The sequence below is a fragment of the Cyprinus carpio genome, chromosome B10, assembly GCF_018340385.1.
Source record: "Cyprinus carpio isolate SPL01 chromosome B10, ASM1834038v1, whole genome shotgun sequence".
Taxonomy (NCBI): domain Eukaryota; kingdom Metazoa; phylum Chordata; class Actinopteri; order Cypriniformes; family Cyprinidae; genus Cyprinus; species Cyprinus carpio.
The window spans coordinates 2,235,187-2,255,300 of NC_056606.1; the positions used below are offsets into that span (position 1 = coordinate 2,235,187).

At 38.4% G+C, this 20,114-nt stretch overlaps 1 protein-coding gene across 1 annotated transcript in view; it reads left to right on the top strand.

The window, feature by feature from the left end:
- Positions 1 to 323: 323 nt before the first annotated feature.
- Positions 324 to 20,114, top strand: part of LOC109079132 — a 51,427-nt gene continuing 31,636 nt past the window's right edge. Inside the window, exon 1 of the mRNA XM_042732084.1 lies at positions 324 to 445. The gene's annotated coding sequence lies outside the window, so the exon portion shown is untranslated. The remainder of the gene's footprint in view (positions 446 to 20,114) is intronic.

Below are 20,114 nucleotides of genomic sequence, written 5' to 3' on the forward strand. Positions count from 1 at the left end.
CATGCCCAATTTACATGATGATCGAACAACAGGTTGTGCTATAACTATTTTTAAAAAGATTTGAAAGCCAATATTTTTTTAATTTTAAAGTACCACCCAGTGTAAAGAAAATGTCTATATATGACAGTGTTTCACTTATATATCAAATTCATATGTGATAGGTCTCCTCACTCTGAAAAACTTTGCCTAAAGAAACACTTCTCTCAATCAAATCATACAATCCTTGGTTTTTCTGTTGAAGATGGTCACATTTATGTCCTTTGTCTTTTAGACACATTCTTGAACTCTTATGAAAATTTTTCTACGTGGACCAGGTCCCCTCAACAAAAAGATTACAAAATGCGAGACAGAGGGTGGAGACGGTTAAGAAGTTTTTTACCCACGCTTTTAAAGGGAGTCCCATTAGTAAATGGGACTCCATTCTAAAAGAAGATGTTTTCTTTGGGTAAGTGTCAAAATACTGTCACATGTTTAAATTTTGGTTTGCACACATCAAGTCAAATTCTACTTGTATAGCATTTTATACAATACTATGGTGACATGCTTGGTTAGTTTTGTCGTGGGATTTCTATGTTGTCATGGAGATTCTATGTTGAGGGAATGACATTTTTCTCGTGGCCAAGAGTTTGAGTTAACAAACCTGCATGACCAAAGTAGCCCATGATTATCATAGATTAATTTATTAATAATTATTTTTAATTAGTGAATTATTATATTAATTATTATAGAAATCATTACACTATTAAATTATTATATTAACCATAGGCCCTGGCTATTCAGGTCAGGAGTCTTATCAAACATGTGAAGTTTGAGGCAGATTGGACATTGTATGTCTGAGTTATAGCACCTTCCTTTCTCATGGCGAAACATCGAAATTTGTCAGGCCGCCACAGACACGCCCTTCAACGAAACCTCAAGATCTTCGCAATTTAACATTGTAAAGGCCTTTAGATTACACTGACAAAATTTGGTGTTGATCTGAATAAATCTCTAGGAGGAGTTCGTTAAAGTACAACCCCTGAAAATGGCAAAAACGACACAAATTTTGCAGAGAAAATTCAAAATAACTGACTTCCTGTTGTGATTCGAATTTCGTACCAAGAGACTTTTTTGTAGGCATTGGTGTGTTACATGTGTGTACCGATTTTTGTACATGTACGTGAAACGTAGCTCGAGGCGCACTCCGTTAAAAGTGTATAGGTGGTGCTATCGAGGCATTTTGCCACACCCGATGGAATATTGGCCTTCAGATGTGTTCAGGCCAGGACTATTATCAAACATTTGAAGTTTGGGCAAGATCGGACATTTTATGCCTGAGTTACAATAACTTTTATTCCCATGGCGAGACATCGAACTTTGTCACTGCGTTATGGACACGCCCTTTAACGAAAACTCAAGATCTTCACAATTTAACATCGCCCAGGCCTTTAGATAAGACTGACTGAAAAAAAAAGTTGATGTCATAAAATTTCTCAGAGTAGTTTGTTACAGCGTAAAGTATGTGACTTCCTGTTGCCAGTTAGGTGGCGCTATGACTATAACTGAATATGGGCATGTCAATCTGATCAGGTCAGGAGTCTTATCAAACATGTGAAGTTTGGGGCAGATTAGAAATTGTATGTCCGAGTTATAGCAACTTCATTTTTTCATGGCGAAATATCGAAATTCGTCAGGCCGCCACGGACACGCCCTTCAACGAAAACTCAAGATCTTCGCAATTTAACATCGCAAAGGCCTTTAGATTAGGCATACCAAATTTGGTGTTGATCTGAATAAATCTCTAGGAGGAGTTCGTTAAAATACAAGAATGTGCAAATGACAAAAAATGACACAAAATTTGCTCATAAAATTAAAAATAACCGACTTCCAGTTGGGGTTTCGGATATTGCTCCAAGAGTCTTTTTTGTAGGTACTGATGCTTTACATATGTGTGCCAATTTTCATGCATGTACATGAAACACAGCTCGAGGGCTGCTGATTTTTTTAGAATAGGTGGCGCTGTTGAGCCATTTTGCCACACCCCTCTTCTGAAACCTATATCAGACGTAAATTTTCACCCAGTTTTGACGCGTGTGCAAAGTTTCATGACTTTTTGAGCATGTTTGACGCCCCTCAAAAATGCGATTCATTTTGGAGAAGAAGAAGAAGAAAAATAATTTAAAGCTGCAAGCAGCGATGAACTGGGGCCACCCTCGCGCACCCGGGCTCTGTTGCAGCAGGTGGTGCTAAGACGCCATTGGGTGGGCTCTTTAGTAAAACAGCTAACTCCGTTGAGAATATGCATTTAATGTGGTAAATATAAGAGGAATATGTCAGGCCATGGACACACCCTTTAATGAAAAACTCAAGATGTTCACAATTTAAACATCGCAAAGGCCTTTAGATTAGACTGATCAAAAAAAATTATAAAGTGTCATAAAATTTCTAGGAGTAGTTTGTTACAGCGGTAAACATGTCACTTCCTGTTGCCAGCAGGTGGCGCTATGGTTATAACTGAATATGGGCATGTAGATGGTTTCAGGTCAGGAGTCTTATCAAACATGTGAAGTTTGGGGCAGATTGGACATTGTATGTCTGAGTTATAGCATAGCTTCCTTTCTCATGGCGAAACATCGAAATTTGTAAGGCCGCCAGAGACACGCCCTTCAACGAAACCTCAAGATCTTCGCAATTTAACATCACAAAGGCCTTTAGATTACACTGGCAAAGTTTGGTGTTGATCTGACTCAATCTCTAGGAGGAGTTCGTTAAAGTACAACCCCTGAAAATGGCAAAAACGACCCAAATTTTGCAGAGAAAATTCAAAATAACTGACTTCCTGTTGGGATTCGAATGTCGTACCAAGAGACTTTTTTGTAGGTATTGGTGTGTTACATGTGTGTACCGTTTTTTGTACATTTACGTGAAACGTAGCTCGAGGCGCACTCCGTTGAAAATGTATAGGTGGCGCTATCGAGGCATTTTGCCACATCCAATGGAATATTGGCCTTCAAATGTGTTCAGGCCAGGACTCTTATCAAACATGTGAAGTTTGGGCAAGATCGGACATTTTATGCCTGAGTTACAATAACTTTTATTCCCATGGCGAGACATCGAACTTTGTGACGGCGCCATGGACACACCCTTTAACGAAAACTCAAGATCTTCACAATTTAACATCGCACAGGCCTTTAGAATAGAGTGACTGAAAAAAAAAATTGATGTCATTAAATTTCTTGGAGTAGTTTGTTACAGCGTAAAATATGTCACTTCCTGTTGCCAGTAGGTGGCGCTATGACTATAACTGAATATGGGCATGTCAGTCTGTTCAGGTTAGGAGTCTTATCAAACATGTGAAGTTTGGGGCAGATTGGACATTGTATGTCTGAGTTATAGCAACTTCATTTTTCGTGGCGAATCATCGAAATTCGTCAGGCCGCCACGGACACGCCTTTAACGAAAACTCAAGATCTTCGCAATTTAACATCGCAAAGGCCTTTAGATTAGGCATACCAAATTTGGTGTTGATCTGAATAAATCTCTAGGAGGAGTTCGTTAAAATACAAGGCATGCAAAATGACAAAAATGATACACAAAATTTGCTCATAAAATTGAAAATAACCGACTTCCTGTTGGGTTTCGGATTTTGCTCCAAGAGTCTTTTTTGTAGGTATTGATGCTTTACATATGTGTGCCAATTTTCGTGCATGTACGTGAAACACAGCTCGAGGGCTGTTGATTTTTGAACGTGTATAGGTGGCGCTGTCGAGCCATTTTTGCCACACCCTCTTCTGAAACCCATATCAGACGTAAATTTTCACCAGTTCTGACGAGGTGTGTGCAAAGTTTCAGGACTTTTCGAGCATGTTTAGGCCCTCAAAAATGCGATTCATTTTGGAGAAGAATAATAAGAGAATAATAATAAATAAACGAACGAAGCAATTCCAAGAGGGTCCTCACACCATCGGTGCTCGGGCCCTAATTAAAGCTGCAAGCAGCGATGAATGGGCCCTCGCACCCGGGCTCACCACCACCGGGTGGCTTTTGTAAAACAGCGAACGGCGAGAAATATGCGTTTAATGTGGTAAATATAAGAGGAATATGTCAAAGTCATTTATATGTGCCAATCTTCCTGCTGCCAGCTGGTGGCGCTATGACTATAACTGGATTTTGTCATGTAGATTTCTTCAGTCCAGCACTTTTATCAAGCATATGAAATTTAGTGCAGATTGAACATGGAATGTTTGAGTTAGTATAAAGCATGTTGGGTCCTATTGCCAACAGGTGGCGCTATGATTATAACTGAATATTGGCCTTTAGATATCTTCAGGCCATGACTCTTTCCAAATATTTGAAGTTTGGTGCAGATTGGACATTGCATGTTTAAGTTAGTGTAAAACAAGTCATTTTCTGTTGTCAGCAGGTGGGCGCTATGATTATAGTGGAATAATGACCTTCAGATGTGTTCAGGCCAAGACTCTTTTCCAACATGTGAAGTTTGGGGAAGATCGGACATCTTATGCCTGAGTTACAACAACTTCTATTCCCATGGCGAGACATCAAACTTTGTCACGGCGCCATGGCCACACCCTTTAATGAAGACTCAAGATGTTCACAATTTAACATCACAAAGGCCTTTAGATTAGACTGACCAAAAAAAATTATAAAGTGTCATAAAATTTCTAGGAGTAGCTCGTTACAGCGTAAAACATGTCACTTCCTGTTGCTAGCAGGTGGCGTTATGACGATAACTGAATATGGGCATGTAGATATGTTCAGGTCAGGAGTCTTCTCAAACATGTGAATTTTGGAGGCAGATTGGACATTGTATGTCTGAGTTATAGCAACTTCCTTTCTCATGGCGAAACATCGAAATTTGTAGGGCCGCCACAGACACGCCCTTCAACGAAACCTCAAGATCTTCGCAATTTAAGATCGCAAAGGCCTTTAGATTACACTGACCAAGTTTGGTGTTGATCTGAATAAATCTCTAGGAGGAGTTCGTTAAAGTACAACCCCTGAAAATGGCAAAAACGACACAAATTTTTGCAGAGAAAATTCAAAATAACCGACTTCCTGTTGGGATTCGAATTTCGTACCAAGAGACTTTTTTGTAGGTATTGGTGTGTTACATGTGTGTACCGGTTTTTGTACATGTACGTGAAACGTAGCTCGAGGCGCACTCCGTTGAAAACGTATAGGTGGCGTTATCGAGGCATTTTGCCACACCCGATGGAATATTGGCCATTCAGATGTGTTCAGGCCAGGACTCTTATCAAACATGAGAAGTTTGGGCAAGATCGGACATCTTATGCCTGAGTTACAACAACTTCTATTCCCATGGCGAGACATCAAACTTTGTCACGGCGCCATGGACACGCCCTTTAACGAAAACTCAAGATCTTCACAATTTAAAATCACACAGGCCTTTAGCTTAGACTGACTGAAAAAACTATTTGTTGTCATAAAATTTCTTGGAGTAGTTCGTCACAGCGTAAAAAAATATGTCACTTCCTGTTGCCAATAGGTGGCGCTATGACTATAAACTGAATATGGGCATGTCGATCTGTTCAGGTCAGGAGTATTATCAAACATGTGAAGTTTGGGGCAGATTGGACATTGTATGTCTGAGTTATAGCAACTTTCTTTTTCATGGCGAATCATCGAAATTCGTCAGGCCGCCATGGACACGCCCTTCAACGAAAACTCAAGATCTTCGCAATTTAACATCGCAAAGGCCTTTAGATTAGGCATACCAAGTTTGGTGTTTGATCTGAATAAATCTCTAGGAGGAGTTCGTTAAAGTACAACCGCATGCAAATGAAAAAAATGATGCAAAATTTGCTCATAAAATTCAAAATAACCGACTTCCTGTTGGGTTTCGGGTTTTGCTCCAAGAGTCTTTTTTGTAGGTACTGATGCTTTACACGTGTGTGCCAATTTTCGTGCATGTACGTGAAACACAGCTCGAGGGCTGTGATTTTTTTACGATAGGTGGCGCTGTCGAGCCATTTTGCCACACCCTCTTCTGAAACCTATATCAGACGTAAATTTTCACCAGGTCTGACGCGTGTGCAAAGTTTCAGGACTTTTCGAGCATGTTAGGCCCTCAAAAAATGCGATTCATTTTGGAAAAGAAGAAGAAGAATAATAATAATAATCCTTAGAAAAACAAAGCTGCAAGCAGCGATGAACGGGCCCTGCAAGCACCGGGCTCACCACCACCGGGGTGGCTTTTGTAAAAACAGCGAACGGCGAGAAATATGCGTTTAATGTGGTAAATATAAGAGGAATATGTCAAAGTCATTTATATGTGCCAATCTTCCTGCTGCCAGCTGGTGGCGCTATGACTATAACTGGATTTTGTCATGTATTTTCTTCAGTCCAGCACTTTTATCAAGCATATGAAATTTAGTGCAGATTGAACATGGAATGTTTGAGTTAGTATAAAGCATGTTGTGTCCTATTGCCAACAGGTGGCGCTATGATTATAACTGAACATTGGCCTTTAGATATCTTCAGATCATGACTCTTATCAAATATTTGAAGTTTGGTGCAGATTGGACATTGCATGTTTAAGTTAGTGTAAAACAAGCCATTTTCTGTTGTCAGTAGGTGGCGCTATGATTATAGTGGAATAATGGCCTTCAGATGTGTTCAGGCCAAGACTCTTTTCGAACATGTGAAGTTTGGGGAAGATCGGACATCTTATGCCTGAGTTACAACAACTTCTATTCCCATGGCGAGACATCAAACTTTGTCACGGCGCCATGGCCACACCCTTTAATGAAAACTCAAGATGTTCACAATTTAACATCGCAAAGGCCTTTAGATTAGACTGACCAAAAAAATTATAAAATGTCATAAAATTTCTAGGAGTAGTTTGTTACGGCGTAAAAACATGTCACTTCCTGTTGCCAGCAGGTGGCGCTATAGCGATATCTGAATATTGGCATGTAGATATATTCAGGTCAGGAGTCTTCTCAAACATGTGAAGTTTGGGGCAGATTGGACATTGTATGTCTGAGTTATAGCAACTTCCTTTCTCATGGCGAAACATCGAAATTTGTAAGGCCGCCACAGACACGCCCTTAAACGAAACCTCAAGATCTTCGCAATTTAACATCGTAAAGGCCTTTAGAATACACTGACAAAGTTTGGTGTTGATCTGAATAAATCTCTAGGAGGAGTTCGTTAAAGTACAACCCCTGAAAATGGCAAAAACGACACAAAATTTTGCAGAGAAAATTAAAAAATAACTGACTTCCTGTTGGGAATTCGAATTTCGTACCAAGAGACTTTTTTTTGTAGGTAGTGGTGTGTTACATGTGTGTACCGATTTTTGTACATGTACGTGAAAACGTAGCTCGAGGCGCACTCCGTTGAAAATGTATAGGTGGAGCTATCGAGGCATTTTGCCACACACCCAATGGAATATTGGCCTTCAGATGTGTTCAGGCCAGGACTCTTATCAAACATGTGAAGTTTGGGCAAGATCGGACATTTTATGCCTGAGTTACAATAACTTTTATTCCGACGGTGAGACATTGAACTTTGTGACGGCGCCATGGACACGCCCTTTAACGAAAACTCAAGATCTTCACAATTTAACATCGCACAGGCCTTTAGAATAGAGGTGACTGAAAAAAAAAAATGTATGTCCTAAAATTTCTCGGGGTAGTTTGTTTACAGCGTAAAATTATGTCACTTCCTGTTGCCAGTAGGTGGCGCTATGACTATAACTGAATATGGGCATAATCAATCTGTTCAGGTCAGGAGTCTTATCAAACATGTGAAGTTTGGGGCAGATTGGACATTGTATGTCTGAGCTAAGGCAACTTGATTTTTCATGGCGAATCATCGAAATTCGTCAGGCCACCACGGACACGCCCTTCAACGAAAACTCAAGATCTTCGCAATTTAACATCGCAAAGGCCTTTAGATTAGACTGACCAAAAAAAATTATAAAATGTCATAAAACTTCTAGGAGAGAGTTTGTTTACGGCGTACAAAACATGCAACTTCCTGTGATGCAGCAGGTGGCGCTATATATAGCGTATTCTGATATTGGTTGGGTTTCGGATATTCAGGTCAAGAGTCTTCTCAAACATGTGAAGTTTGGGGCAGTATTGGACACCCTGCGGCCTCGTTGATTTGTATGTCCTGAGTTATAGCAACTTCCTTTCTCATGGCGAAACATCGAAATTTGTAAGGCCGCCACAGACACGCCCTAAAACGAAAACCTCAAGATCTTCGCAATTTAACATCGCAAAGGCCTTTAGATTACACTTACAAAGTTTGGTGTTGATCTGAATAAATCTGCTAGGAGGGTTCGTTAAAGTACAACCCATGAAAATGCGCAAAAACGACAGAAAATGCGTTTTTTGATAAGAAGAAATATTCAAATAACTGACCAAGACTTCCTGTTGACTTTTTTTGAATTTCGTACCAAGAGGACTTTTTTGTAGGTATTGGTGTGTTACATGTGTGTGTACCGATTTTTTGTATACATGGTACTTGAAACGTAGCTCGAGGCGCACTCCGTTGAAAATGTATAGGTGGCGCGTATCGAGGCAATTTTCCCACACCCAATGGAATATTGGCCTTCAGATGTGGTCAGGCCAGGACTCTTATCGAACATGTGAGTTTGGGCAAGATCGACATTTTATGCCTGATCGGATTTACAATAACTTTATTCCCATGGCGAGACATTGAATTTTGTGACGGCGCCATGGGACACGCCCTTTAGACGAAAACTCAAGATCTTCACAATTTAACATCGCACAGGCCTTTAGAATAGAGTGACTGAAAAAAAAAAATTATGTCATAAAATTTTTCGGGGTACTTTGTTACAGTGTAAAATATGTCACTTCCTGTTGCCAGTAGGTGGCGCTATGACTATAACTGGAATATGGGCATATCAATCTGTTCAGGTCAGGAGTCTTATCAAACATGTGAGAAGTTTGGGGCAGATTGGGACATTGTATGTCTGAGTTATAGCAACTTCATTTTTCCATGGCGAATCATCGAAATTCGTCAGGCCGCCACGGACACGCCCTTCAACGAAAACTCAAGATTTTCGCAATTTAACATCGCAAAGGCCTTTAGATTAGGCATACCAAATTTGGTGTTGATCTGAATAAATCTCTAGGAGGAGTTCGTTAAAAAACAATGCATGCAAATGACAAAAATGATGCAAAATTTGCTCATAAAATTAAAAATAACCGACTTCCTGTTGGGTTTCGGATATTGCTCAAAGAGTCTTTTTTGTAGGTACTGATGCTTTACATATGTGTGCCAATTTTCGTGCATGTACGTGAAACACAGCTCGAGGGCTGTTGATTTTTTTACGGTAGGTGGCGCTGTCGAGGCATTTTGCCCACACCCTCTTCTGAAACCTATATCAGACGTAAATTTTCACCATGTCTGACGCGTGTGGCAAAGTTTCAGGACTTTTTCGAGCATGTTTAGTCCCTCAAAAATGCGATTCATTTTTGGAGAAGAAGAAGAAGAAGAAGAAGAAGAAGAAGATAATAATAATAATTAAAAGCTGCAAGCAGCAATGAACGGGGCCCTCCGCACCGGACTCACCGCCAGCGAATGGCTTTAGTAAAAAAAGCGAACGGCGAGAAATATGCATTTTTTAATTAGTTGTAAATATAAGTGGAATATGTCAAAGTCATTTATATGTGGCCAATCTTCCTGTTGCCAGCAGGTGGCGCTATCATTATAATGGAATATTGGCCTTCAGATGTGTTCAGGCCAGAACTCTTATCGAACATGTGAAGTTTGGGGAAGATCGAACATTTTATGCCTGAGTTATAACAACTTCTCTTCCTATGGCGAGACATCAGATTTTGTCACCACGCTATGGACACGCCCTTTAACAAAAACTCAAAATCTCCACAATTTAACATCGCAAAGGCCGTAGATTAGACTGACCAAAATAAAATGTTTATGTCATTAAATTTCTTGGAGTAGTTCGTTACAGCGTAAAACAAGACACTTCCTGTTGCCAGCAGGTGGCGCTATGGACTATAACTGAATATGGGCATGTAGATCTGTTCAGAGTAGAAGTCTTATCAAACATGTTAAGTTTGGGGCAGATTGGACATTATATGTCTGAGTTTAAGTTTGTGTGAGATTGTAGATTATTTTTGAGTTTAGTTATTATGAAATGTGTTTGCCCTTCAAACGAAAACTCAAGATCTTCGCAATTTAACATTGCAAAGGCCTTTAGATTAGGCATACCAAATTTGGTGTTGATCTGAATTAATCTCTAGGAGGAGTTCGTTAAAATACAAGGCATGCAAATGACAAAAATGATGCAAAATTTGCTCATAAAATTAAAAATAACCGACTTCCTGTTGGGTTTCGGATATTGCTCCAAGAGTCTTTTTTGTAGGTATTGATGCTTTACATATGTGTACCAATTTTCGTGCATGTACATGAAACGTTAGCTCGAAACGCACTCCGTTGAAAGTGTATAGGTGGCGCTGTCGAGCCCATTTTCCCACAACCAATGGAATATTGGCCTTCGGCTGTGTTCAGACCAGGACTCTTATTAAACATATGAAGTTTAAGTAAGATCAGAGATTTATTGACTGAGTTACAACAACTTTTATTCCCCATGGCGAGACATCAAAACTTTTAACGGCGCCATGGACACGCCTTTAACGAAAAAAACTCAAGATCTTCACAATTTACCATCTCAAAGGCCTTTAGATTAGATTGACTGAAATAAAATGTTGATTGTCATTAAATTTCTAGGAGTAGTTTGTTACAGCGTAAAACATGACACTTCCTGTTGCCAGCAGGTGGCGCTATGACAATGACTGAATATGGGCATATAGATCTGTTCAGGTCCGGAGTCTTATCCAACATGTGAAGTTTGGGGCAGATTGGACACTGAATGTCTGAGTTATAGCAACTTCCTTTTTCATGGCGAATCATCGAAATTTGTCAGGCCGCCACGGACACACCCTTTAACGAAAACTCAAGATCTTCACAATTTTAACATCACACAGGCCTTTAGATTAGACTGACTGAAAAAAACTATTTGTTGTCATTCAATTTCTTAGAGTAGTTCGTCACAGCGTAAAATATGTCACTTCCTGTTGCCAATAGGTGGCTCTATGACAATGACTGAATATGGGCATGTAGATCTGTTCAGGTCCGGAGTTTTATCCAACATGTGAAGTTTTGGGGCAGATTGCGACATTGTATGTCTGAGTTATAGCAACTTCCTTTTTCATGGCGAATCATCGAAATTCGTCAGGCCGCCACGGACACGCCCTTCAACGAAAAACTCAAGATCTTCGCAATTTAACATCGCAAAGGCCTTTAGATTAGGCATACCAAATTTGGTGTTGATCTGAAATAAATCTCTAGGAGGAGTTCGTTAAAGTACAAACGCCTGAAAATGGCAAAAAACTACACTCATTTTGTCGAGAAAATTTAAAAATAACCGACTTCCTGTTGGTTTTTTGGATTTTGTACCAGGAGACTTTTTGTAGGTATTGATGGGTTACATGTGTGTACCAATTTTCGTACATGTACGTGAAACACAGCTCGAGGCGCACTACGCTGAAAGTGTATAGGTGGCGCTATCGAGCCATTTTGCCACACCCCACTTCTGAAAAACCCATATCAGATGTAAATTTTCGCCAGTTCTGATGCGTGTGCAAAGTTCCGTGACTTTTCGAGCATGTTTAGGCCCTCAAAATTGCGATTCATTTTGGAGAAGAATAATAATAATAATAATAATAATAATAATAATAAATATGAGATTCCAATAGGGTCCTCACACCATCGGTGCTCGGGCCCTAATAAACAAAGCAGATACAAGAGGGTCCTCACACCATCGGTGCTCGGGCCCTAATTAAAGCTGCAAGCAGCGATGAACAGGCCCTCACAACCGGGCTCACCGCCATCGTGTGGCTTTAGTAAAAAGGTGAACGGTGAGAAATATGCATTTAAAGTCGTAAATATAAGTGGAATATGTCAAAGTCATTTATATGTGCCAATTTTTTACTGTTGCCAGCAGGTGGCGCTATCATTATAATGGAATATTGGCCTTCAGATGTGTTCAGGCCAGGACTCTTATCGAACATGTGAAGTTTGGGGAAGATCGAATATTTTATGCCTGAGTTACACCAACTTCTCTTCCTTTGGTGAGACATAAAATTGTGTCACAGCGCCATGGACACGCCCTTTAACAAAAACTCAAAATCTCCACAATTCACTATTGCAAAGGCCTTTAGACTAGACTGACCAAATAAAAAATGTTGATGTCATAAAATTTCTAGGAGTAGTTCGTTACAGCGTAAAACATGACACTTCCTGTTGCCAGCAGGTGGCGCTATGACTATAACTGAATATGGGCACGTAGATCTGTTCAGGTCAGAAGTCTTATCTAACATGTGAAGTTTGGAGCAGATTGGACATTGTATGTCTGAGTTACAGCAACTTCCTTTTTCATGGCGAAACATCGAAATTTGTAAGGCCGCCATGGACACGCCGTTTAACGAAACCTCAAGATCTTCGCAATTTAATATCGCAAAGGGCTTTAGATTACACTGACCAATTTTGGTGTTGATCTGAATAAATCTCTAGGAGGAGTTTGTTGAAGTACAATCCCTGAAAATGGCAAAAACGACACAAATTTTGCAGAGAAAATTAAAAATAACCGACTTCCTGTTGGGATTTGAATTTCGTACAAAGAGACTTTTTTGTAGGTTTTGGTGTGTTACATGTGTGTACCAATTTTTGTACATGTACGTGAAACGTAGCTCGAGGCTCACTCCGTTAAACATGTATAGGTGGCGCTATCGAGGCATTTTGACACACCCGATGGAATATTGGCCTTCAGATGTGTTCCGGCCAGGACTCGGTAAATAAATACGGTAAATAAATGATTGAAGGATAAAACTTGATCACATTAGTTAAAGATATAAAAACTTAAATTAACAGTATTGACTATACTACAATCACAAAATAAAAAGGCAGCCGTTTCTTCAACAAGACCACAACATTGGCAAGTTTTATCATTATCAAGAGACTTACAATTACATTAATTAAACCTGTCACTCATATCTTTTAAGTTTTTGCGCTTGTTTTAACTTCGTAGGTCACATGATCAACATAGCAGATGATGAAATCCAAATCGCATTCATGCTTCATACATACGCATTCAGGCTGTAGAGTATGTACTCTTTTAGCGCTCGTTAAGTTAGTACTTATTGAAATTAAGTGCCTACTTAAATGGTATGCGGTTTCGAACGCACCCCGACAAAATTTAGTTTTGACATCTCGCGTGGTTCTGTGTGATTTGGACAACTTCAAGTTACGCCTCTTGCGTCAAGTTACGCCTCTTTCAAGTTACGCCCCTGTCTTGCAGTCTGCAGACAGACCCTTCTCTCAGTTTGGGGAGAACCTATCAAAGTCTCAGCCCAATTGGCCAATAAGGGGCGCTACAGCGATCAAAAATGCGTATTTGCTCATAGCTCCTAAAGCGTTTGTCGTAGACTCAAAAATTTTACATTTCTGGAATCCTTGGGTCAAGCGTAATTAAAAACGGTCACTCTGATTTTGGGTCTAGAAGGCCTCGTTTTTTTCGCAATTTTGATGTATGTCCAAAACCTACTTTTGCGAACTAGTCCTAGGTTTTTCGCCCAATTGGAACCAAACCACTGCAGAAATGTTCTCTGGATAGTGAATATCAATAATTATCAAAAAAAAAGTTGAAATTTCAACTCACTGTCGCAATGGGGCGCCAAAATGTTTGAAAGTCGAGCACCGATTTTACGAAAAAGGCTATAACTTGTGAACGAAATGACATATCTTCACCAAACTCGCTACACACATGTATGAGGTAAAACTTTGGTCAAATCAAAAAAAATTATGCAGCTCTGCCACTTGGGGGCGCTTTAAGATTGAAGAAACTGTAACTCGGTAACCGTTTGACTGATCGACTTGAAATTTGGTATACAGTGTCTTTGTCCAATGTGGCACAAGTGTCTATGAGGACATTCGCTTATCTCAAAAAACATGGCCGCCATTGGCCAAATAATTGTAAGCACCTATTTGACAAGGTTAACGGAGGTTAAACGAAACGAAACTCAGTGGGCTTGTTCAAATCATGGCCCTAAAGGTCTGTAAGAATTTTGAAAGAAATCGGCCACTAGTTGGCGCTAACGAGTTTTATGGTTCAGTAATCAAGTCATGTTTCACAGATCCACACAATAAGCATATAATTTGATAGATCTCCTCATAATGAGAAACTTTGTCTCAAGAATCATTGCTGTCAATCAAATCGTTCATTAAATATTCACAAATATGTTAAAAACCTACTTTTGCCAACTAGTCCTAGGTTTTTTGCTCAATCTCGATCAAACCACTGCAGTAATATTCTCTGAACTGTCTAGATCTTTAATATTTATCAAAATTATTTTTGATAGAATTAAACATGCAGCAAACGGGGTAATTTAGAAAAGCAGTGTGATCAAATATACCCAAAAGCCTATAAAACCTAAACGAAAACTCAAAACTTTACGAAACTTTTTGAAAACAAGTATCAGATAACTCTGAACAAGCATTCAAAGTTTCGTGGAGATCGGAACATAGGTGGCGCTATAACAGTTGAAAAGGCCTCAAATATACAAAATTTCTACATAAAATGACCTCAAATTGTAGAACATGTACTTATATTCACAGAAACACAAGATCTTCATATCATATGATAGAACTCCTCATTCTGAACAACTTTGCCTCTGGGAGTAATGCTGTCAATCAAATTGTTCATTAAATATTCACAAATATGTTAAAAACCTACTTTTGTGAACTAGTCCTAGGTTTTTCATTTAATCTCAATCAAACCACTGCAGTGCAATTCCCTGGACTCTCTAGATCAATAATTATCAAAAAAAAAAATAATTTTCTCCTTTGGTTAGCTATAACAGGTTCATTTAGAAAAGGGGCATGGCCAGAATAGCCAAAAGCCTATAAAACCTAAACGAAAACTCAAAAATTTACGACACTTGGTGAAAACATGTAGCAGATGACTCTTAACAAGCATGCAAAGATTCATGGAGATCGGACCATAGGTGGCCCTATAACAGTTAAAAGGGCATCAAAAAACACAAGATTTCTATAGAAAATGACCTCATAATTGTAGAACATGTTCATATATTCACACAAACACTAGCTCTTCATATCATAAAATAGATCTCCTCATTCTGAACAACTTTGCCTCTGGGCCTACTGCTGTCAATCAAATCGTTCATTAAATATTCACAAATAAGTTAAAAACATACTTTTGCGAACTAGTCCTAGGTTTTTCGCTTAATCTCAATCAATCCACTACAGAACAATTCTCTGGACTCTCTAGATCAATAATTATCAAAAAAAATTTGCATTTTGTCCTTTGGTTAGCTATAATCTGTTTAAAACAGATATAATTTCTTTTGTAGTTTTGATATCTGCATTATCTATGTGAATATTAAAATCCCCTGCAATAACAAAACGGTTAAATTTATAACAGTTCTATGAACTTTTCAAAACAGCCTGGAGAGTATTTTGGAGGCCTGTAAATAATGATATGCAGACTGCGTGGAGCACCTTTCAGCACAATCCCCAGATATTCAGAAGACAAATACTGACCAAATGACACTTGCTTGCATTGATAGACATCTTTAAATAGAGCAGCTACACCTCCAACTGTGTGCGGAAATGTTAAAAGACTTCAGTTAGTAATAAACGAGACAGGAAGCACATCATCTGTCGGTCCTATTAGGGACACTGATGGTATGATAATGTCACTCTTTAATTATATAAAGGACTGATTATCACATGAATCTTTGTTATTTGATTACAATAGTGCACAATACAAAGAAGAACAGTTACTTGTGTTATGCTATAATTATTTAAGTGCATGATATACAACGTTCAAGTATTCATAAGAAATGCAGAAAAATGTCATACAGTATATCACGTGTTTGCGTGTGAGACGTTATGAATGTTATGCCTGAATAAGAAGAGAAAGTAGGAAAAAAAATTAATATTGAAACAATAGTGTAAAGTTTATTTAGATTGTATTTTGTTCACATTTGTTTACATTTATTCAGAAATGATGTATCATTCTCTTTGTTTATTATTTCATTTAAGGTTATCAACCTATTCAAATCTACTTACCTTCTTGAACCAAACTGCACAGTTACTGTCTAATCTAACATACTGCCTAATGCAAGAGTTGAAAAGTGATTCAGGATTTGTTCCCTGTGTCCCCTGTAGTTGGCTAATTTTTTTTTTAGTTAGATGCGGAAGTTGATTTTTTAGATGAATTCCCAGTTAACTCTATATTTAGCCATGTTTCATTTAGAAACATAAAATCTGGACTGTCTGTGGTTATTAAATCATAAATTAGAAATTATTTATTTTTTAGTGAGCAAATGTTTAAAAATGCTAACTTGATGGCATTACTTTTTGTCTCAACAGCAGTTATATTTTTTCTGCATAATAGGCCGCAGATTAGATGGGTCAGCCATGCGGCTTGAAAAGGCCTTAGACTTTCTATCATGTGACAAAACAGGAATATATCAAGCTACAGGCACACTGGGTTCCCACTTGTTCTGTAAAGATGTATGAATGTTGCTGCTGTCATAGTGGGGACCCAACACATATCACTGAGAGCTGCTATCAGTTGTTTTTGGTTCATCTACAGCAGATAGAGGAGGGATTGGGCACTGGCTTTGTGGCAGCGGCCAGAGAGCTCTCACAGGAGGAGGAGAAGGGTGAGCTGGGCCCACCAGCTTTGGTGGTTGTGGGGCCAGCCGTTTTTTAGTTGGCATCTGGGGGCTTGCAGCAAAAGAGTGAGAGAGTTTTGTCCCAGCATACACCAGTCCCTCCATTTTCTGTGAGAAGCTTAGAAGTTGAGATGCTGGAGAGAGCGATAATATATCTGTTGAGATGGGCTGTGTCTCTGGTGTAGGGATGCACTGGTTGACCGGCCATAAATCAGAACCGGATGGTTTTTGCTTAAAATACTCGATCGGCAATCGGCCGGTTTTTGGTCTTTTTTCGGCCGATTTTTCCGGAAGTGTGCCCGCATGCACAGGCTACATTGTAATCATTCTCTATCATGTCAGTTGTGTGGAAGTATTTCGAAATCTGAGCGCAGGACACGGGCAGCCATTCAGTGCTGGAAGTGCAGAGCTACACGTCTGAGGCACAGATAGCAGGAAGCGAACAGCCGACTGCACAAAATAAGAGTCCCTTTCCTGTGCTCACTGAAGCTGCGCGAGCGTAGACAATGCAGGGACAAAACTGAAATCCTTTTTCTTTTTTTTGTAAAGTAGAACTTGCATACATGTTTGAAAAGCCGGAAGTAAACGTCAGTTCTGTATAGGATGATTATTTTTATTTTACCTTAAAATTACATCGACTTAATTTGATTTAAAAATCACCTGCTGTAGCTACACACTGAAGTGTTTCATTCATCCAATTAAAAAAAATTAGGGTAATGATTCACATCTGTATTTTTTTTTTTTTTTTAACTTGAGCCAATAGTTATTTATTTTTCATTGGCTCAAGTAAAAAAAATATAGATGTGAATCATTACCCTATTTTTTTTTTTAATTGGACGAATGAAATACTTTGCATCTTTGTTTAATTCGCACCAACATTATTTGATTTTAACATTTTGGAATAATTTATTCATATAGCATTCTTTTATTTAGTCTCACTGGTAAAGACCTTTTTTTAATTTAAAACCAAATTTAAAAACTAAAACAAATACTGAATGCTGATTAAGAAACATCTTATTGAATGTGTGTTTATTGTGTTGTTTGGATTGTAGAACTATGCAGTTGTTGCCTTTAATTTCACATGGTTACAGTTAATCTTTTCATTTAAGGCCAGTTCTGTGTAGTTTCAACCCAATTCAGAAACAAAAGCTAAATACTGATGTCTGTACCATCTATGTTTGTATTAAATGTAGTCTACTTACTGTGCAGTTACTGCCGTTAATTTCAGATGGTTATGGTTATTGTTTTCAATAGCCAAAAGCCAGTTTGGCCTATTAAATACCAAATAAACATCTTGTTTATGCATACTTTCCTTCTTTCTTGTTTGTTGCTTTAAAGAAAAAAAAAATCGGAAATCGGTATCGGAATCGGCCAGTTTGCTTGTAAAAAATCGGAATCGGCCATGAAAAATCATGATCGTGCATCCCTACTCTGGTGTTTCCGGTGACTGTGATATGTTGTCCTGGCTCCCTGGCTGTTTTCCATAAAGTTTTCCTTGGGTGCTGAGTCTTGGAGCTGTTCTGATACTTCACAGTCTGTCTGTGATGAGCTCTGTGAGCATGGCTGAGCGATAACAGTGTCCATGAGCAGTGCTTGTTGTGATTGCGTGGTGTTGTCAGCATCCTTGTGGGATGTGTCAACCACATGGTGACTCAGGAGCTGATATGAAGTCCTGTGGTCACTCAAGACTGTCCAGGTGTGTGTATGCCATTCAGATTGAGCGGATTGGCACATTCTGCTGAAGGATGATGGCGGGAGAAGTAGATAATATCCTTTAGCACTCTTGCACTAAGTTTGTTGTTGGTGGAAGCCATCCAATTTAAACAGTTGTCTATGGCCCCAGAAAAGATTGAAGTTGTTGATAAAGTTGACTTCTTTTATACTGCAGGTTCTCTGTAGCCATGTATTCTTTTTTAGTTGTAATTCTCCACTCAAGTTTCCGTCAAGATTCCAAAGATGTGTGCCTAATATATGTACTTGCATAAATTAATTGTATAATAATTGTAATTACATAATGTGACTTTCAAAAGTTTTCACAGGTTTCACAAACAGTTTGGTCTTTTTAAAATAAGGAGACACCATTTCATGTAAAAAGCTACTGATATGGGACCCTCATTAAATATGTAATGTTGAACAAAATTAAACTGAACAAATAAATGGCACAAGCATGGCAGTACAAATACATACTTGTCCTTTGTATGGTTTAGAGTGCAGGAAATGGAATTATAAGTTAGTTTTTGTGAGCAGAAGGCTAAAGCTTCAGCTATCTTAAAGAAAAAAGGGTTTACATTTTACTTCCAGTTTTACTAGATTTTTGTCCTCTGTAGAGGACATTATGTTTATCAAATTATCTAAGACATTAAATATCACAGTAAGTCTGTATGTCCTGTACAGACCACATTCAGGGTTTCACCATAAACACTCCCTCTCCTTGGTCTTTAAAAATGGCTGACATTAATTTAGGGATCAAGTGTAACACCCTTATGAAAATATGATATTTTATAATTAACATTTACTGTAATTCTGACTAATTTTCAAATTGTTTTCATAAATCTCAGGAAATTGTTATGGGGTTTCAAATCAAAATATGGATTTCATAAATGTCCACTGTAGAGGACACCAGGACCTAAAGCATGTTTATTTATTATTTTGTGAGACACAAGAAAAAAATAGAGAAAAAATATTTATTTATTAATATTCCTATTAAATATTATTAGGAAAATCTTGATAATTATTACACCCATTATTTCACTTATTTGTTCATGTAGCCCCAAAAACACTTATGCAAGTTAGATACAGTTTATAGATACATTTTATATAATAAAAAAAAAAAACTTTTTTTTACACATATTTTGCATATTTTTTAATATATTTCATAATTGAGAATCATCTTTATATAAAGTTTGTTATAAAATTGAAAAAAGTAATTTGTGATTAAAACAAATCACACTTTTTTGCCTTTTCATGTCTTTTTAGCTCTAACCCTAATCAAACACATCTGAGCATGCAATTCAATGTCTTCAGGATCAGGGTTGGAGCTAAACTCTGCAGGAAAGTGGATCTTGAGAGCCAGATTTGAGGACCACTGCTCTAAATAATGTAATGACATGACAAAATACAAAATTCACAAAAAAAATTATCACCTGGTAGTCAGGAGGACATACAGGCACTTACAGTTTATTGTATATGAATTCACCACTTTATTTGAGGGGCCACATACATGAAGTCATGAGAAGCTAATGCTCAGTTAATGATGACTACTGTAGTTGGATGTTAACAGAAATCACTTACTATGTGCTGTAATTGGCCAATTTTGGGGTCTGTCCATTTACC